General features: G+C 48.3%; 2 long non-coding RNA genes across 7 annotated transcripts in view; one reads left to right on the forward strand and one right to left on the reverse strand.

Moving 5' to 3' along the window:
- Positions 1-333: 333 nt before the first annotated feature.
- The window catches only part of LOC115611383, a 55,028-nt gene continuing 34,175 nt past the window's right edge, over positions 334-21,186 (forward strand). The window contains exons 1-3 of one of the 6 annotated variants that reach the window (XR_003992560.1): positions 334-1,220; positions 3,827-3,941; positions 4,078-4,391. This is a non-coding gene — a long non-coding RNA (uncharacterized LOC115611383). Of the gene's footprint in view, positions 1,221-1,606; positions 1,758-3,431; positions 3,681-3,826; positions 3,942-4,077; positions 4,392-21,186 lie in introns of those variants that run through there. The other 5 variants (XR_003992555.1, XR_003992556.1, XR_003992559.1 and 2 more) reach the window with 5 other exon arrangements.
- On the reverse strand, positions 2,151-2,959 carry LOC115611384. The gene is made up of 3 exons (XR_003992561.1): positions 2,870-2,959; positions 2,655-2,742; positions 2,151-2,387 (listed from the first exon to the last, which is right to left on the reverse strand). It is a non-coding gene; the product is annotated as an uncharacterized LOC115611384 (long non-coding RNA).

Below are 21,186 nucleotides of genomic sequence, written 5' to 3' on the forward strand. Positions count from 1 at the left end.
TTTAATAATTACATATACGTCTCCATAACCTCATTATTCAGGAAAGACTAGAAAACGCGAGCAAATTGGAGTGTTGGCCGCAAGGGTGATTGCAGGTCTGGATGCACACTCTGTCTCTTCCCAACTCGCCGCCCCTTTCCTTCCCCCCCCGCACCTCCCCCCCCCCCCAAATCATATTTATCTGAGATCATGTCAAATTTCAGTGATCGGAAATGTCTTGCCCAAAAGCCATTCCCACTGGAAAAAGTCAAAAGGGTTCCTGGCATTAAAACATCCTTGCGTCATTCCTGATGAAATTAGCAGTGCTGCATGTTTAGAGCTTTGCTATGGATGCACTTTGGTCACAGTAAGAAGTAAGAGATTTGGGGTTTAAACACACCCCCCCCGTCTGAGCAGGAGCCACTGGCTTTCACTAGCTGCGAATCCCGAGTCCAGCACTCGAAAGCACCTCAGCCCCACAGTCCATTTTTTCCTTGTCTTTAAGTGCAAGCGATGGGAATTGCTAACCTTGGCTAAGAAAATTTCATTTCCCCCATCATGCTAAATGGTTCTGGTCGACATATGTTTGTTATCAGAGAGAGGTGCTATGAACACAGAGCCATTTTCTTAGCAGCTCTTTGACTCTGTGTTACCATAGTCCCACACGGCATTGGTCCTTTCCCGTTGGGAAGTCATGAATAAGAGACTATGAAGCTTGCACGTCAGATCTTCCTCAATTAATCCACCATTAGCATGTTTGGGATCCTCTACTGGATGGTTAACAGCAGCTTTGGTAACTGTATGCTGTCCATACCCAATTATGCTCTGCTAAAAATGAACTCTGCAGAACAACCTTCCTGAGCTGTCAGTGTCTCCCGTTTTCCTATTTTAACGCTTGTGTGTAGTGGCAGGCGACAGATGGTGTAGATCAGATCGATTTGATTGCATTAGGCGATTTTTTTTTCCTCCTCTCCCCCCCGACTCCTTTTCTGGAAGCCCACATTCATCTGAGAGGCGATCGCCGGGGACATGGGAAGCAAGAGCAGCCGCCGATGTGTGAAAGCAACGAGACATGGCCAGCCAGAGGCGCCGGGTCCCTTCCCGGGGTTTGTTAACATGGTAATCCGGCACCAGGAGAGAAAGCTGCTTGCTGCTGCCCACAGCCCGTTCCCCATCACACATCAGATGACTCCCTGGTTTTACACACAGTTGGAGTTCTGCTCGAAGCCTGGATTTAAAGGGTAAGCGCTTCAATAGAGGTGGATTTCTGGTGGTTACTCGGGTAGGTGGCAAAAGGAGCAAGCTTCCAGCGATTTTAGAAAGAGGCTGCCTTTGAGCGGGCGTGAATATTTTCTTCCTTCCTCCTTTCTTTCTTTCCCCGTTTTTGTTTTAATTTTTAATTTCTTATTCCCCCTTCCCCGCACCTCCCCACTGCCCCCCTTCCCCCCCCCCCAAATTCAGACCAATTTCTCGCACGGAAAAGACATCGTGCCTCTCTATTGACGGATGGGCTCGATATTCCCCCCCCCTCTGAAATTTGCTTTTAGTGGCAAACCCGAGCTCTGCTCAGAGCTCCGCTCCTGATAGCTTAATTGTTTAATTCCCTCCACCCGTTCTCCTCCCTTCCGGCCGTCCCCCCGCCCTCCCCAGGCACGGCAGAGGCGGTGGAGGTTCCCCCCGGGGCCCTTCCCCGGCCCCGCCGTGCTGGGGCTCCGGTACCCGGCCTCTTTCTGCGGGGAAGCGCCGGTAAACATGGCTTTCGGAGCCGGTGAACAAAGGTATTTAGTGCCGAGGCGGCACCTCCCGCATGCAGCGGGGAAGGTGCGAGGCGGGCAGCGCGGCGGGGGGTTTGCTTCCCCGGTGCTCAGCGTGCCCGGGGGGGGTGGAGGGGAGGGTGGAGGAGAAGGGGGGGGGCTGCGACCGGGAGCGCCGGTACCGGGTTGGGCTGGGGCGGGCAGGGACCCGCCGGCGGGAGAAGGTGCGGGAGCGGCGTGGGGTGCTCGGCGCTGTCCGGAGCTGTCCGCAGCCCTGGTGCTGAAGGGCCCGGCGGGTCGGTGCGGGGCTGGGCAGGGGAAGTTTCGGCAGGCGCGGTATTAGTGGGGGCTTGGGGGGGGCGGGTGCCTGTCAGGGGAAGGGCAGTGCCAGACGGACAGAGAATCGCACGGTTTTCCCCGAGAATCGCATCTTTTAATATTAAAACACACACAAAAAATAATCCCCAACACCCCAAAGTTTGGATTTTTGCCTAATTCTTTTGTGGAGCGCCTCCCAATTTCGGAGAACATCGGTCCAGGTGTACCGCCGTAGAGTGTTTTCGCCACGACTCGGTGCGTTTTACTTTTTTTCAAACGGCTTTTGTTCAAGTTGAAGGAAAGCCACTGCATCGGTTATTTGAGTTGCAACGGCACCTAAATGGGGTTGCAGCCTTCAATTTCACAGCGGGGAAAAATGACAGTGTTTGTTATTTACTTTCTAGCTGCCATTTAGAATACGACTTGAAAGCTTGCTGTTAGAGGAATATAGGAAATTACACCTAAAATGAGATTAAAACAGAGGAGAGCGAGTTGGATTTATTATTTTTTTTTCTTAATTTAAGATAATGTGGCTATCGAAGTATTTTTTTTTCTTTCTCTCTTTGTTTTTCTCTTTTCTTTCAAATTCAGAGTCTGACTTACAAAACACATGCTGTCTTCTCGTATGTTTTCGTAGGAAGCATAGTGGTAATATGTCAAGGAAAGCCAGGGCTCATGTTAAGGAAGGAATCTGCAGAAAAAGCAAGCACAGAATCATAGAATCAACCAGGTTAGAAAAGACCTTTAAGATCATCAAGTCCAACCTTGCATCTTGTATTAATTTCAGTCGGAATCTAATCAACAAGCTGGTCAGTTACCGAGTGCGGTGGATAATGAGAGCCGTGCGTGCTGCATAATTACTCCTGGCTGCAGAAGTGCGGAGCATCCCCGCTCTGCGCGGGGTCTGGCCGCGCGTTGCCAGCTCTCCCCCCACCCCCCCTTCACCCGTCACTCATACAGAAGCTGTCTGGTCCTCAAGCATCGGGAGCCGGGGTGAAATAACCCGGCGAAGTTCCCAATCGCCAGGCGAAGTGTGCTATGCCATGACGTTGCAGAGATCCTTTCTATTTAGTTGGGCGAACAATAAACGTTTATTATCACCGCGGCAGATCATCAGACAAAGCTTTCCCCTCCCGCCTCTCTTCCCCACCCCCCCACCCCAAGTACGAGCGCTGCTGATAAGGGAACGCTCCGGGTGACAGGCAGAGCCGCGGGCACCGTTTGGAAATAACTTCTTTTATTATTATTATTATTATCTTTTCTCTCCCCCCCCCCCCCATCCCCATCCCCGGTTCGCCTTTTGCAAACGCGTGCGGGGGGGCGGCGGGTGTCAGCGCGGAGGTTGCGCTGCCGCGGAGCCGCCCGCCCGGCTCGGTGCCTTGCAGCCGCCGGGCGCTGCCGTTCGGGCACACGCGGGGAGCCAATCGCGCTGGATTTGTACTTTGAAGCCTTTTTCTCGCCTTAGATTCTGATGGCACTTAGATTTTCTGATGGCACTGGGGAGGCCCGGCACAGGAGCGAGCGCCTCTGCTTGAGCTCGGAGCCTTTTGCTATTTCTTTCTTTGATTTTCTTTCTGTTTGCCGCTCTCCTTTCCGCCCTCCCTCCTCTTGGTAGCACATCGAGTCAGTGTGAGTCAGGACTTGTAAAATGCATTTCCAAAGCCCAGATGAAAAGTCTCTCAGGCGTGGCTGCCGCTTTATCGGAGCTCTCCCAAGCCCACCTATGCAAACAGATTTGTAATATTTGTGTGTTTAACCGTGTATCTCTCTTACAGGAATCTGTTGCTGCGTGTGACATCTCTTGCAAGCTCCGAGAGAGAATTGATGGAGCACACGGCTAGGGAATAGGATGCCAGAGAAGCACAGAGGGAGAAACGAGGCAATCACCAGGTAAACTCAGCCTTACTTTGATTTATTTCCTTTCACCTCGCCTGGGAGACCTTGCCCGCTCCAGTGAGGCAGCAGGAGAGCAGAGGGACTGGACGCGTGTGTATTAAACGCCTGCTCCTCTCATTTGCCTCCGCAGGATGGGAAGGTTCAGCGTCCATTGGATATGGGACAAGATCACTCGGCAACCCTTGTGGATTCTCCTTCTTCTAGAGGGGAATTATAGTTATGGATTTATTGTCCCGGTGCAGCACTTCCACCGCTACCACCAGCAACAGCAGCAGCTTTCTGACTCTCTTCGGTGACGGGTATTCTTGGGTGGATAATACGGATTACGTTGTTATTGCTTAAGAATACGCGTAGTCGAGGAGAGTACCGGCGGCGGGCAGGCAGGCAGGCAGCGCGACCGCCCCCAGCCCACCAGCTGGCTCCTAACCTCCTCTAGTTGCCAAGGTAGCACCTTTTCCATCTTTTCCTACGCTTTGCAATGTTTCACTCTGTCTGTGTCTCTGCCCGGGCGGGGGGAGCTCGGACGCCCTGTTCCCCTGCGGAAGGTGGGGGGGTGATGCCCGCTCCTGTGTGTGTGTGTGTGCGTGTGAGCAAGCCCGGGTTGGGGAGGCCGGGGAAGGCTTTGCCAAGCCTCGTAGGAACACACCGCAACCGGCCCTTGGGGTGCCGGGGCCGCTGCGGGGGGAGAAGCTGCTCGCCTCGTCCGGGAAGCCCCGACACCCGACAGGCAGCCCCCAGCCCGCGGCGCCCGGGGCCCCCCGCTCCTCTCCGGCAGGGACAGGGGGACCGGGGGTCCCCACCGCCCGACACGGGCTGCTGCAGGGTCGGGGCGGTCCCGGCTCCGCCTGTACCTGCCGTCGGAGCTCGGGATGCCGCCTCACAGCAGCCGCGTTGTGCGGGGTGGGGAGGTGGCGAGCACCCACCCGTGCGGGGTGAGGACCCCCCACACGCCCACTGGGGACACTCCCGTTCCCCGCCTGGGTCCCTGCTGGGGAGCAGGTTGTAGCCAATTGCTTCGTGGGGGTTATGCCCCCCTTCTTCCCCCTTACCCCCACCCCACGGTACCAGCGCAGTGAGGGCAGGATTAGAAGCCAGCTTCACACTCAGCTGGTCGGGAAGCACCCAGAGCTCGTCAGCCTGAGGCCCCACCTTATTCAGGGCCAAGAGGTTGTTTCCCCAGCTGGAGCTCAGGTGGTGGCTTCTTTGCCCCTCCCCAAGAGCTCGGCACTCCCCAAATGCTACTTGCAGGTGGGAGACACAAGCAAGGGAGTGTTGATTCCCATCACTGGCCAAGCCATTCCCCATCTCTAGCACAGAAGAAGTGCATCTGTCCCTCTCTCCAGCGTCAGCAGCAGGGCACAGGCTTTGGTTAAAGCCTGGTTAGCCTCTCAGATGCTGTGCTTAGGAAAATGCAGGCATAGCATTTGTGCTTCCAGTCTTTTTTTCCCTGGTCCTCTGCCCCCAAGACTGGCAGAGACAAGGAGCAGGGTGTGATCATCCCTATGTTTCCCCATCTGAGGCCTCTCTGCACACCCAGATGATCACAGGTCTTGTTGCCACGTAGTCGCAATTATGAGACCACATTTCAGCCTTAAATGAATTAGATCAGGAGCCATTTTAAAGCAAGACCAAGAGTACTGTGATGAGATAGCCTTTTTGAATGGATCCTTCCCCTAAGCTCAGGCTAAGAATGATTTTTAACATGGATGAGCCAGACATGGGGTGATCGTTAGGTCATGAGCGAGAGGTGGGATGATGGAGAATGTCTTTCTCTCTGCCTCTTGCTTAGCAATTGAAAGGCCATCTATATTCTGCTTAATTATTTCCAACAACTGCCAAAGGAATCTTACTCTGTTGCCTTCAGTAGCGAGTGGAGTGCTCGTTGTTACACAGATGTGTGGATCTGTTATTCTTTAGACACATCTTTGATGCTAGCACTCTGATCCTCGTGTTTCTCTAATACCACTTGAAAGCAGATTTTTTTCCTTGTAGTTTAGTATGTTCAACAGCCTCAGAAATAATGTTAAATTATGCTTTAAAAAGACACCATCAGCTGCTAAATCATAGTCAGTTCAGCACTGTAACACAAGCCACATTCACAAGTGCTGCAGGAACAGCGATGGAAAACACTGTTTTAAACATCCAGGTTTGTATTACAAACCTTCCTCTGATCTGAGCTTTCAGTTGACATTTTCCCTTGAGTCATGACTTAGGGTATTATCAGGAGTTCCCATTTCATCACATAAAGGATGTGGTTTTGTTTGCTCTTTGCTTGGTTGAGTATCTTGTGCAGTATGGATTGGACTGGTCCCCATAAATACAAGCTTGGCAAAATGTTTCTTTATACCTGGTTCCTTCTGGTTGCTTTCTGTTTAGCATGATGAGCTGGTTTTGCTGAATAATGCCTTAATGACAGGGCTGATGCATTTTTAATGCGTGTACTCTTTGTCATTGTCAAAATTAACATTTTGATGATTGTGGATTTCTTTTCTCTGAAATCTTTGGGGAATTGCTCTGATACTGTGGGTTACAAGAGCGAAACTGTAAGGTCCGATCGGAGAAATACTGGATGTGCTCCCCAAAAGAATTGTAAACTATTGTGAACAGCATAAGGGCTCTTGGAATGATGTTTCCCAATAGCACGGCCTCAGAGTGGCTCTCCCTGTTCATTAGCAGTTCTTGGGGTCTGTCACGGCTCTATATTGGCGGACAGAAGCAGTCGTTGCTGAACAACAGATCTCTAGGAAGAGGCTATTGATACTGCAGGCCTGGCCCGGGGAATGCACATAGCACCCACGGGACCGCCCAGGGGAGCAAGGTTGCTCCTGTTAAATCCAAAATATTTGGGGCCAAATCCATTCCATTTGATGCAATAGTAAAGCCCCAATTGATTTCACTGCGGGAAAGATTAGACCCCTAGTGAAAGGGATTTTTACAGCTCTACACTCCCTATTTTTTTGCCTTAGAAATTGCAAATCCTGTGTGCTAAAAAACGACTCTAAACCCCCCTGCCTTTAATAGCCTAATGAGATTTTATTAACAGCAAAAAAATTAGACTAAAAGGCTAGAGTGCAGCATAATAAGAAATTACTTTATCAATAAGGGGTTTTAATTGTACCAGTACGAGTATTCTCTAAGACAACATTTTAGCATGAGGCTTGTGGCAGCTCCAACCGTGTGTTAACAGCTATTTTGGCGAATGCATATTTTGTTCATTTGGAATACTAAATTTCTGTTAGAAAATTGGGGTTTTTTGTAATCTGCATCCTGATAGAAAATTAAATAAAGAATTAGCCCCCAAAGAATTAGTGGAACTTGGCCTTTCTGGCTTGTTTTAAAGGCCATAATCCTATGAAGATTTCTATCTCTGGGTAATTTTATCCGCTGGAGTAGCCCTGAAGGCTGCTCCTGTAGGTAAGTCTTTGTCATGCCAGGGCCTCTGTAGCAGCATAGCTGATGGATGGGGGAGCAGACAGGAGGGTGGCAGCCGCCCTGGTGCAGAGCAGGGTCCCCCCAAGCAGCCACCCTGCTCTGCACTGGAGAGACAGCAGGGGTGTGCCCCAAGGGCTGTGCCCCTGAGCACCTCGGGCACATCACGCCCCATGGTGAGATTGGGAGAAGGAAGAGTAGTTTTGGTCCCTGTTGTCCTGTGCAGACCGGGGAACAGCCCTGTCTGGGTCTACCTATAACAGGAAGCATCGCTCTGCTTAGCAATACCCTAAATTAGGTGCCGTTTGATTTCAGGTGCTCTTTACACCAATATTTAAGCTACAACCCTTATATGTATATCCATAGCTCTAAATGGAATGAATATATAATAAACATATTATAAAGGGAGGCTGGAGCCTAATATGCAGAGCCCCACTCTCCCAGGCAGAGACACAAGTCCCACTCACCTCAGCAGGGCTGTGCTGTTGCAGTGTGTATTTATGACCAGTGCTGGGATTCCTCTTGCTGCCTGCAAATTTGCCTAAAATAAATACACGCTCTTGCATGGAGATATGTACAGTTAGGCAGATAGCTTTCCTTGGGATCAATTGTGCTTGCTTTCCACTTTTAAGACTATAGCTGATTTTGAGGGGAGTGGAAGGTTTCTTTCCATAACAGGTTACCTTTCGTGTCAGTGTAGGTGGCTTCTAGTGTTCATAGGTTTTTCTGAAGGAAAACAGTAATACCTATACATCCACAGAGCTATACACATGCTTTGCAGCTGTAGGAATAAGCTAACTAGACTTCTGTCTCTGGGTTTTTACATCACACTGGAAATAATATGCACCACTGGATTTTTATGCTGCTTTTTTAAATAAATAGTGTCTGTACATACACAAAAGGCTTTTCCTTCTCTTCCTTTGAAAAGATTGCTACTTTTCTGAAAAGCACCTCCCAGGTATTACCCTCAGCTGTTATGACACCTCACCAGTTAGTGTTGTAAACTAAATCATAACACTCATTAGTAATAATCCTATTTTTTTTTCACCAGATTCAGCATCTGCCTCCTGCAGTCTTTAATGGTAGAAACATTTCCTGGGCTAACGCCCATGCTGCTTGCATGCTTTTCATTGCTATTATTTAGTAACCAAATGGCTCAAAAATCAAAGGACTCGATTATCACATACCTGCAATGCATAGAGCTATTTATAAATGTTGGCTCGATAGGAACAATGACTCAAAAGTTATTTAAATGACAGGCCAAAAATAAGGAGTCTAAAAGTGAAAACCCAAGCCAGAATTCATAGAGGTGATGGGAAGAGCCTGACATCGAAGGGCAGAGAGGCTCCTGAGGAAGGTAAAGAGAAGAGGCCTGGAGGTGATGGTAGAGGGTAGATGTGCTGTGGCTTTGCAGAGAGAGCAGATGAGAGGAGAGGCACCAGGGATGGCAGGCGAGGAGGTATCGCAGCGTGGCGCTGGGAGAATGCACCATGAGTGTGGAAAGCAGGGCTGGAACAGCGCACACAGTTGGTAGTTTGCTGTCTGGAAAAACAGTATCTAGTTAAAAGCAACCAAGTGAAAATTGAGCGAAATGTTCCAGAAACTAGAGGGGTTGATTGATGGGAAATAAGAGCCCTGAATATGTAGCTGAAAGGAAGTTGGTTTTTTTATATACATAGATATATGTGTGTGTGTGTGTATGTGAGTGTGTATATATATATGAATATACATACCTAGCCAAAATGACATAATAATACCCGTGTAGACAAATAAGTATCCTGCTTTTGAAATCATTCTCCTACAGTGGGAATTTTCCATGGATTTCAGTGGGCCCAGCATTTTCTCCTGTCTGCAGGAGAGCGCTGTATCCTGGCATGCGCAAATAGACCCAGGAGCAATGTAGGGAGAAAATGCAGCATGGCCATCAAGAAATATTTGCTTTCAAGTGAGCCCAATACCTTTCCAGCCAGCAGGAATGATAGAAAGCAATGGAGCAATCTCCAGGTGGGAAAACCCTTGCCTGGGAGATAGAAAATTAGCTTGGCCAAGACATCGCAGGCAGTAGTCGCCTATGAGGGCTGGAGGACCTTCTTGCTTCTGACTTCTGTGATACACCTCCATGGAGCTGAAACAGCTCCGATAATTCCCCAATACCACTAGAAAGAAGGAGGAAGGCCCATAAGAGGCTACTTTAAGTTTCCAAGCTACTTTCTCAGATGAAGTCAAATTTAATCTTTTATCTGTTTCAAGGTCAGTTGTCACCACAGTATTGTTCTGTATCAGTTTATCTGACTTGATGCAGTGTCCACCCCTTTTACATGAGGCATGAAACATTGGAAAAATATAGCTGACGCTTGTTTAATATTAAGAATTGCTGATTCATAACCTTGTTTGGAATATTAGCAGTTCTCTTAATAAGGCAGGACGATATCACAAAGTGTATTAATGTTCACAGGTCAAGCCTATGTTTTAAATCACTGAAAATCAATGGCAAAGTGATCACCATGGGATTGGTCTTCTCTAATTGGAGAAAGAGGGACATTCTGAACCAGAACTGTACAGCATTTGATTGTGCAGCCTGTTACCAAAAAAAGAACCATCTCACTGCATCTTACAGAGGCATTTACATAGATAATGTAGAATTCATATGACTTCTTTTAGATTATCTGATAGTAATAGCTTTGCAAGTATTCACATTCTCCCAACAAGAAGTTGATAGAAAATTCAAATCAAAAGGCATCACGGTAATTACTGCATTATAAAGGATTTATTTTCTTTTCTAACTTAGCATGGAAATAATAGGAGCGGGGAGGCTCGATGCATTAATGCTTCACACCACCTGGAAACTCATCCTTTAACAATCATTTTTCCTTGGTTACTCCAAGGAAAGGCAGAGCAGCATTGCCTCTTCCTCATGTTGCCAAAAACATTCTTCTGAAATCCAAAAATTACACGGTTCAATGCCTGTGGTTTTACTGGACCAACAGTTAGGTCAGTCTTGTTGCTCTGATTATTAAAAACGACTACTACGGGGAAAAATTGCTTCTTGTTCCCTTACTTTCTTTCCTCCGCTGCCTGGCTGTTCCCCTTCCTGCTTATGATACATGCAAAGGTTTGAGGGGATGGAAAGGGTTTTCTTTCTCAGTATGTTTTCTTTTAGAAATGTCAGGACCATTTAATTTCCTATTTTTTTCTGAATGTCTTGAACTGTAGAAACTTTCTCAGATGTCAGCTGAGGAGATGGTGATTTTTCTGGGTTTAAGAAAGAGACCTTTTCTCCTGCATGTTTGCTGGAGGTCTGAGTGATGCAGAGGACAACAAGGTTTAGGTACAACACTTATCTTTTTGAGTTATATTGCTCTTTGTTGTGTTAGGACATTGTGTGGCTGTTGTACATATGATGACATAAACCCATTTGCCTTCAGCCATTCATAGAGTGCCTTGGTGAAAACAGGATCTGGTCCTGCTCTAGGGAGCAAGAAACAAACCCACTCCCTTTCGCTTTCCTTGTTTAGATGCTCTTCGTTTCTGTGTATGTAAATTCTTACCAGCGAAGAATGCAGGACCCAGCCCCTCGGTTAGAGATGAAAATAGACATGTTTCACTTCAGTTCTGGAGCTGCAGTGAGTCAATGCTGCTCGCTTTGCTCCAGGCTTCCTGGTACAGGGGGAGGAAAAACACCAACAAGGGAGAGGAGGCTGAATGGGCGTGATGCGAAATCTAAGGAAAGCAAACCAAATAACTAACTAACAACATCCCCCCCCCCCCCCAAATATTTAGCTGGAGTGTTTCTGTTTTTATTTTTACCGAATGCCACTCTATTTAAATTAGTTCATGTTTTTTGGATGCAAAACTTAAATGTGTCCTGTAGAGAGGCTCAGAATAAGATCTCTTCTTTCTCTATTAAAATCTCTCTTCTGAGATTGACTCTGGAGCTAGCTGTAAGGTCAGTGTTTCATTTCAGAGGAGGCAGCTCACGCTGACAAGGTTTTGCCTTCTTAGTGATGGGCCGTTTGCTGCTTAGAAGTGTGAGGAATGGCTCTCTGAAATATCGATACCTTGCCTTTGCTAGAGTTCATGATCAAATTTAGCTGCCAAGTATCAATGCGCTACAACACCCAGATTGAAGGGCTGAGAGGCTCGGGTGTTGGTTCGCTTTTTAAATCAGAGGATAACTCTTCCGTTAGTGTAAATTAGTGGTTTATAATAATGTCAAATGAGATTTGTGTCAGAGTTAGCCCAGACTACAGTCTAGTCTTGGGATTTGAAAAGGAATAGAAACGTGAGGCTGAGACCATTAGTATTCTGCTTTCGTTTGGGTCTGGTGTATCAATGTGCCTATGCACACATGCGCACAAATGCAGAGCTGCGCTTCATTCCCACGGATGTTTCCCATGGCCATGTGGCTGCCATTTAACAAGGACCTAAGAGCACACAATCTTCATCCTGGTGTGGTGTGATTGACATGTGCAGAGATATCACATAAAGGCTCTCGGATCCTGCTTTTCATCCTTAAAAGGAAAGCAGGCAAGCTTCATTCCCGGCTAAACCCTTTGCACAGTGTGCATCAATAATGAGGCAGCATCTATTTATATATTGCTCACTGGAAATGACTGAATCCAGACAGAAGTTGGTGAGGCAGCCTGAGCTCCACCAGCCTCCATGGAGTTTATTGTTAGCATCCAGGATGTCTCCTCAGGCAAATGGGGAAAAGGCATCATTTGGAGCCTACCACGCCACGGGGAGGAACATTAGCTTTGGCACTTGTGGTGGTGTCTCCTCTCAGGGGATGCCTGCGATGGCAGGCACAGTGGAGGAGTGCAGGAGAAATGGTCACAAGAGTACAGCCCCATTGCTGCTTCCTGGGAAGTGGCACACTGACCTGGGCTTACCCACAGGGTGAGAGCTCCCTGCCTTTCTTCATGGAGCACCTCCTGTTTGAAGACAGGCTGAGAACATTGGGGCTGTTCAGCCTGGAGAAGAGAAGCTGCGTGGAGACCTCAGAGCAGCTTCCAGTGTCTGAAGGGGGCTACAAGGATGCTGGAGAGGGACTCTTCATCAGGGACTGGAGCGACAGGACAAGGGGTGATGGGTTCAAACTGAAACAGGGGAAGTTCAGGTTAGATCTAAGGCAGAAGCTCTTCCCTGTGAGGCTGCTGAGGCGCTGGCACAGACTTTTCCCAGAGAAGCTGTGGCTGCCCCATCCCTGGCAGTGTTCAAGGCCAGGTTGGACACAGGGGCTTGGAGCAACCTGCTCTAGTGTGAGGTGTCCCTGCCCGTGGCAGGGGGTTGGAACTGGGTGACCTTAAGGTCCTTTCCACCCCAAACCAGTCTGGGATTCTATGATTTATGAGGAAAGGAGATGTCCAAGAGGGAACGGGAGGAAAGCAGTACTTGCTTGATACACGCCGACGCCTTCTTGCCATGTTGTCGCAGAAGGTTTTCAGCAATATTTCTTCTTCAGAAAGAAGAAATAGATTTAGAAATAGATCTAAATAGATTTAGAAAAAGATGCAGTAAAAAGGCCCCATCTAGTATTAGGACATTGTCTAGGTAGGTGTGTGTGGCTGATAGTCCAGTGACGAGGCTGAAGTGCAACGCCAACACATGTCCATGACAATGACAGCTTGCTTGTCTATGACATGCACAAATAAGGCACTCAAAACCCCTTAGCAAAGCACAATCCAGACAGTGCTTTTGCTCCGTGTCCTTTTTTACTACTCCTTTTCTCAGTGGCTCTTGTGCACTTTGCCCATATGCTCTAAAGCTATTTTGTTTTCAGTTTTATGTATGTTTTATGTAAAGTAGAAGAATCAAGCTTCTCTGCTTGCTAAATTATAAATTGAGTGGAAATTGGCTGACTCTCTTTAGACTGTAAGTTACACAAAATGTAAGTAATTGAGCTGAGCAGGCTGGATTGGGGAGGGAAAACACGTCGATAGCATAGAATCTGCGTCCATGTGTCCCTGTACACTGCCAGTTGCTTTTCCAGCCTGGAATATCTCTTTCCTCTAACACCTTTTAGACCATTCTCTGAGGTGCAGGTTTATTGTCTCCTCTGGTACTTTGCTCAGCATATTCATTATGCCTCATATAAATGCACTGCTCCTAAATGCTTGTTTCCACTTTCTTGCTTTAGGACCAGAGTACATCCAGACTGCCTCCTCTGGGAGCACTGATTCATTTCGTTTCTCTTTTGTAAGTCAGAATGCCTGTTGATTTTAGTATCTGTCTCTTTGGCTTACTCCCTGCTTTGGCTCCACTTCCCCTACCCCACACTGATTTTTGTTAGCTTGAGTTTTGCTTTGGGTTATCTTTTCCTTAGCAGCCCACTGCAATCCTACAGGGTAGGACTGTGGTGTAAGAGCAGGAGCAGTGGCTGGCAGCGTGAGAAATGCTGCCAGGAGAGCAAGGGAATTGGCTGGTCTCTTGGGACTCTGTGAGATGGTGGAGAATCTGCTACGAGGCAGAAAAGACATCCTTACTGTGGCCTGTTCCTGCACAGTTAGACCAGGCAGCGTTCAAGGCCAGGCTGGACAGAGCCTTGGGTGACACGGTCTAGTGTGAGGTGTCCCTGCCCATGGCAGGGGATTGGAACTGGATGATCTTAAGGTCCTTTTCGACTAAAACCATTCTATGATTCCATGATTCCAAGAAAAAGGGGCCTAAAATCAGACCTTTAAATCTATCCTTACACATTTACAAGTAGGCTCAATTTTGGGAGCCAGGAAGGGCCAGCATTATCATAAGCAGATACGGGCATGGTGCTTCTCTACAGGCTTTTTTCAGATTCCTGTGACAGGAATCTGAATTTTCAGATTCCTGTGACAAACCAAACTGCCCCTATAAGAGGAGACTGCTGCAGTCTTTGGGCACAGTACGCTCTGCTGATTCCAGCAGGGTGGAAGCATGTGCTTTGTTAAAGGGGATCCCTATTGAGTCAGTTTTGCCTGAGTAGACAGATGGCCTTCAGGAGTCTTGGGCTAGAACCTGCAGGGCACAAATGGGATCCTCTCTGCTCAGGCTCTGCCCTGCAGTTATTTGAGTTTGGTCTCTCTTTCACTGAGTTCATTAAATACATGCCTTTTGTTTTAATTCATTCAATACTTTGATTCAGTGAGAATATGGTTTGTTCTGTCCAGGCAAATGTTTACTGAGACGTGATAAAGAATATCCAACCTGCCTTTTTAGAGCTGCTTATTTTATTTCAAAGGGAGGCATAACCTTTCATTTCCTGGTGCGATTTTTATTAAACCTCTGCCTATTTTATTTGTCAGACCACATACAAATTTAGTGTTATATGGAAACACTAAATTGTGTTTCCATATAAAAGACATATAGGTTGGTAAGCAGCCTATAAGTCAAGCTGCTACTCCTTGAAACTCTCATAAGGATCATTTTAATCCATGGAATTGCTAATGAAAGCTGCTTCTTAATACAGAAAAATTAAGTTAACAGTAATTAATGTAGCCAGCCTGGAACCTTAGGAAGCTACTGCCAGCAAGTGTCTTTTGGTGCACTCAAGAGGATGCAGTTGGATTGTTGGCACCAACAGACAGGTTGGGAATTGTAAACATGGTAATTAGCAGTAAGTTTCTGGATCTCAACTTGCCAGACTGGCAGCCTGAATCTTGGAGTAGTTGTCACATGGGAGGAGGGAAAAACAAAGTAAGGGAATTAGAGCAACCTTGCATTGCTCCTCCAACATATGCCACTGGACCGATGTTTTTCTTGGCAAAGATCTCCAACAAGGAGTTTAAAAGCAGCGTTGCAGCCCAAACTGGGAACCTCACTGCAGGCATCAAGCAACTGGCTCTGGTTCTTCTGCTCAAGCTATGACTGGAAAGAAACTGTAGAGTCTGAGATTCCCCACCTTCACGATGGGGCACAATGTTGATAAGGTTATCAACAATAATGGGATTAAAAGAGTTAAAATCCATCTTTTGCTGTAATCCCAGGGTATTCTATTGTTGAGCTATCAAAGATTAAGGTTATAGTAACCTTATTAACCCTTGGCGTAGTGTAAATAAAAGGGAAATGTCAGCCTTAGTTCCACCATGAAATTACATCTTCACTTCTCTAAAGGATGAATCAAACCCAGCTCGCTCCAGCCAGTGTGGCTTATGAAAGTACAGGACCCACATGAATTTAAGAAATCACATCAAAGAGAGAGAGAAAAGGATGATAAAGCAGGTCGGTTGATTGTTGTCAGAAATAAAATGGTTGCTGAACCTTCTGGAAACAGGAAGCCAGGTGCTGGTGTGAAGGGCTCAGGTTTTCCTTGTGAGCTGATTTCCAGGTGATGGGAGCTACCTCTTTAACAATGGATGGTCCCCTCCTCATGGTCCTGCTCCCCCTGCCCATAGAGGCTCAATCTATTAGTAGATCTGAAACTGCCCTCCAGGACTTGCTGTCTTACCCGAGGAGAGGGAAGGACATACAGACAGACTGGGTTTTGCTTACAAGTCACCGGGATGTGGCCCAGGTAAATCTGTGTTTGCTTGTGAGGGGCAAGAGGGGAATTATAGGAGGCAGGAATGGGCTGTGTCCTTTGTTATGCTTCTATGACTGGGAGGAGAAAATAAAGTAGTGATAAAATTGGATGACTCAGAGTGATTCTGTGTATTAAATACCTCAAACACTTACTCTGAGTCCCTAGCAGAGAAGTAATTAAGGAGCAGTCTATAGTGGGAAGTGAGCGCTCTGGTGGGCAAGAAGCATCGCTAGAGGACAGAGATGGTTTTAGTGTGGCTGTTCACAGGGAAAAGAGCTTTGGCACTTCAGCAACCCCTGTCTCCCCTATGGCATCTGCATCTCCTGGGAATTACTGGCTCTGTGGGCTGATAGATCTGGGGAGTGGGCACGCTCTGCCTCTTTGTATTGCTTACCCAGGTCCTCGTGATCTCTGGTGAAGTTGCGTTACAAAACTCAGACTCATAAAAGAGCTCAGTTTAGGGTGGTTGTTTTTCCTTCACTCACTGATTCATGCTTTCCTCTGGTGTAAACTCTCACAGCTCCAGAGCGTGCACCAGTTCAGATGTGCCTGCTGGGTCCTGGGCTGCCTCTGTACCCACTGCTGCTGCAATTGCTCCCACAGACACAAACTGGCTTGCTATGGCTCTTCTTGCCTTTCTGCAGTGTAGGAATAGACAGAGGGCCCATGGGGTTGTTCAGGAATATTACTGGTTTCCAGTGCTGGCATAATGCTGCCTTCTAGGTAGTACTCCTGTGCTGGACAATTTCCCAGTAAAATAGTAAATGGCAACTGCAGAGAAGTAAAGGCGATGGCGTATTTCTTTGACTGACATCTCAGAGCCGGCAGAGCAAATGCAATTAGGATCCACAGTGTGTTGCAGCTTCCTTTCTTCATTTCCTACCCTGGAAAAGCAGCTGTTAGGTTCAGGTTAAGCTTGGTTCCTGCTTTATGTCAGCCTTATAGTGGTGGAGAGGCTCTGGGGAGGGAGGGTGGCATGTGCCTGCAAGTGCCCTCTGCTTTGGGAGCAGCTGGAATCTCTCAGGGCTCAGGTGAGACAGGACCTGCTGCTGCTCTCCTACTGGCGAGGGTGATTTTGGTAGTAGAATCATAGAATCCCAGACTGGTTTGGGGTGGAAAGGACCTTAAGATCATCCAGTTCCAACCCCCTGCCACGGGCAGGGACACCTCACACTACACCAGGTTGTTCCAAGCCCCTGTGTCCAACCTGGCCTTGAACACTGCCAGGGATGGGGCAGCCACAGCTTCTCTGGGCACCCTGTGCCAGCGCCTCAGCACCCTCACAGGGAAGAGCTTCTGCCTTAGATCTAACCTGAACTTCCCCTGTTTCAGTTTGAACCCATCACCCCTTCTTCTGTCATTACAGTCCCTGATGCAGAGTCCCTCTCCAGCATCCTTGTAGCCCCCTTCAGACACTGGAAGCTGCTCTGAGGTCTCCACGCAGCTTCTCTTCTCCAGGCTGAACAGCCCCAATGTTCTCAGCCTGTCTCCATATGGGAGGTGCTCCAGCCCCGATCATCCGCGTCGCCTCCTCTGGACTTGCTCCAACAGCTCCATGTCCTTCTTATGCTGGGGACACCAGAACGCACACAGTGCTGCAAGTGGGGTCTCATGAGAGCAGAGCAGAGGGGCAGGATCCCCTCCTTAAGTAAGTGTGAGCTTGTCCCAAACTCAGCAGAGCTTGCACTGTGGTGGCCCTTCAGTGCTCAGACCTGCATTCCTCATCAGGGAGAAATCCCTGTTGGTGTCCACAGATGGGCAAAGCGACCGAGGGTTCGTGCTACCTGTCTTCACCGGGGGCAACTGATGGGTTCTTTGGTTTTGCAGGGTCAGCAGATGGTGCACTGTGATCAGAAAGAAGGGGGGGGATGGGGAGGAAGGGCAGTTATCCTTCAGATTTGCCCAAAGGAGGTAACTGAAAACGAATTGCTACCAAAAGCCAAGGGCCATAGTTGATTGTGGTGGAGCACTGTGGGTCACTCACCTGTAGGGAAAAAGAACAGGAAGGAGTCAGAATTGTTTCTCTCCTGGTGAGGAAAGAGGGTCTCAGCCATATCATTTGGTTTGTAGGGTTACTCTGTAGCTTGCAGAGTCTGGCATGAAAATCAGGCTTGGAGCAGTGCTTTAATCACTGGGAATCATGTAGTGGGTGAAGGCAGGAGCAGCCATGGCTTGTCCCAGGGACCGCGGGGTGGCCAGGCTGCAGCATCCCTCCTGCCGTGGGCACACCTGAGCCGGCCCCCATGGGCAGCACGTGGTGGGAGAAGCACGGGCCCCTCTCCACTGGGTCCTGCAAGTGTTCACACACCGTGTAGACGAGGCCCTCAGTGACATGGGTTAGTGGTGGCCTTGGCAGTGCTGGGGAATGGTTGGGCTTGATGAGCTTAAAGGTCTTTTCCAACCTGGTAGATTCTGCGATCCTATGTAAATCCTGGGCTTGGCTGAAGAGAGCAGCAAGGTGCAGGCTCCATGTGCACAGAGCCACTGCGCTACCAGCCTGCTCCAACTGGGAGTTTTACCTTTCAGTTTGAACATTGCTGCTGTGCAGTGCTTTATTTGTTAACAAATCTAAGCAGTGCAATGTTTGCTATTCCCAGTGCTCCTTAGATGTCTCCACGCAGGCAGACAGCGATGCCCACGTGAACTGGTGAATTGTTTTGCAGCGGGGCCTCTGGATGCGGAGGCAGGAGAAGCAAGGAGGCATGGACCCACTGCCCAAAGGTGGTGGTGGGAAAAGGGCTGCCCTCAGTAGGCAGTGGCTCCCCAGGACTAAACCTCTTCTGTCTCTCAGATAAACTCTTTCAAAATCACTAAAGCTATTGCAAGGGTTCAGGAGATAAAAATAATGATGAAAAAGTGGATCTTTTTTTCACTAAATTGCACTTTTTCTGGATACTTTGACTCAGAGTTCCTGTAGGATTAAAGAAAAAGTTCTTCAGCTTCCTATATCTGGTGACAAATTAAGTACTACCCTCTTTCAGTGCTCCTGGCTCTTGTGCCTCTGCTTTTGTGCTGAAGTAACCACGTACAGGGATGTGCTACAGCCTGCACTGCTCTGTGTCCGCTCCCTGCAGTAATGCTGCATGTAGAGGAAAGCTAGGACAGCATCAGGAATTATGGAACCAAAGCAGGAATGGGAACCAAAGTTTCTTCAAGCAGTCTAAATGCAGGGCAGCTCCGTTGAAGTCTGTGGTGTTAGGTGGGCGCTGGCTGTAACAGCTCTGAGGGTTGGGCCAGCCTGATTATACTCTGGATTCCAGTGCTTCAGAAAGGACTTTCAATATTTGAAGGGGATATGTGAAACGACTTCCAATACCTTCCAGTATCTGCAGCTTCCAGTGTCTCAAGGAGGCTACAAGGGTGCTGGAGAGGGGCTCTTCATCAGAGGCTGTAGCGATTGGACAAGGGGTGATGGGTTCAAACCAAAACAGGGGAAGTTCAGGTTAGGTACAAGGAAGAAGTTCTTTACTATGAGGGTGCTGAGGCGCTGGCACAGGGTGCCCAGAGAAGCTGTGGCTGCCCCATCCCTGGCAGTGTTCAAGGCCAGGTTGGAAACAGGGGCTTGGAGCAACCTGCTCTAGTGTGAGGTGTCCCTGCCCGTGGCAGGGGGTTGGAACTGGATGAGCTTTAAGGTTCTTTCCAACCCAAACCATTGTGTGATTCTAAGACTTTAAAGTATGCATGTGTAGCACAAATATTAGAATAGGAATGTTCCTATCTAACCGGAGATATGTGAAAAGCAATCACCTGGCTCTCCTTGTAGCTTACAACCTTTGATAGTTCAACTTACTCTTAAATAGAAAACCAAATCACATGCTGATTTTTTTGACTTGCTGTTGTTATTAAGGACAGCTTTGGGGAAGATGGGCAACAAAGCCGTTTCTCCTCTACTTGTACAATGCAAAACCCAAGTGCTGCCCAAGCAGCAGCCAGCCCCTGCACAGCGAGCTGGATGCGGTGATGCTGGTGACACTCTGCTCCATTGGGATCCTTGCCTGCACCAGGGCTGTCCCCTCGGGGGTGGCAGAAGCTCTGCTGTGCAGGGCACGTGAGCAATTGCTCTTGTTTTTAACACGTCAGATCATAACTTGCTCATCCCTTCAGTGTCAGGGTTGAAAAACACTGTCAAAATGCAAATACAGGAGCTGGCTGAGGAATAGGGGAGTATTGCTATCTGGGTGCTCCAGATTTAGACATTGTGATTGATAAAGGTTGTAAAATATATTACTTCTTTCCAAGCAAAGAGACACTCCATTAGTATTATACAACTTGAACGTGTTTGTTTTAAGAATAACAGCTCTGTTTCACAGCAAGTGTGAGTACCCATGTGTGCAGGCGCACATCTACACACACACACTGCAGCAGTCCAGCACTGCATGGAGTTAGCTGCTGAACTGAGCTGGCAGTGTGGAATGTGTTATCAACTCCCCACAGGGTTGGGCATAGTACCTGTACAACAGAGTGGAAAAGTCTGAGTTGTACTGAGTGGGAATGTTTCCCTACCTACACTTGCCCATGTTCAAGTTGTAACTTCATGATCCCGTTTGTGTTCTTTCCTATTATTTGTATAAGCTGAAGGGAAAAGAGGCAGGAAATGGCTCTCCTGTGGAAGGAAAAGGTCTTGGCAGGACAACAGCTCTGTGTATGCTGGTAAATGCTGCTGGCTATGAGGAGCTGCTGAACACAAGGTGTATGTGGTGAACCGAAGGGAGTTTGCAGAGGGATAACGATAACCCTAGGGCCTGGTTGGGTCTCCTAAGGCCAGGACATCTGGAAGCTCAGGGACCTTCAGCGGGCAGGATGGTGGATTACTGCAGTGAACAGATCCAACTAATCCCCCCTCAAATCACCCCTAACCACATGCTCAGAGGTTTCTCCCAGCCTACTGCTCCCCACCTCAGGCTGCAGCTCTGAGGGACGCTGCTACTTTGCCGTAGCGTGGCTCTCTGCCCCAAGGCATGATGGTGTAGTTGTAGTGCCTGGGCACAGCCAGCGCTTCCAGCCCTCCTGCTCCTTGCTGGGGTGGGAGATGTCTGGGTGGGCAGGGATGCTGCTGCAAGGCAATGGAGCAGCAGCCGGGATTGCCAGGAAACAGCTCGGCTCCTCCCTGCCCCGCTGCAAGGATGCAGCTCAATAGCATCAGCAGGACCCCTATGCTTTTGACCTTGGGTTTTCTCTTGATGTGCATAAAGCACAGTGTGGGGTTAGAGGCTTTTAATGGAAGGAAACTGAGGAAGCCAGTGAATTATTTTGAATAGTAAATGTTAATATGTTTTGTTCCCAGAAATTTAATAGAATATGAGAGCGGGAAGTCAC

Source organism: Strigops habroptila, chromosome 8 (assembly GCF_004027225.2).
Source record: "Strigops habroptila isolate Jane chromosome 8, bStrHab1.2.pri, whole genome shotgun sequence".
NCBI lineage: Eukaryota > Metazoa > Chordata > Aves > Psittaciformes > Psittacidae > Strigops > Strigops habroptila.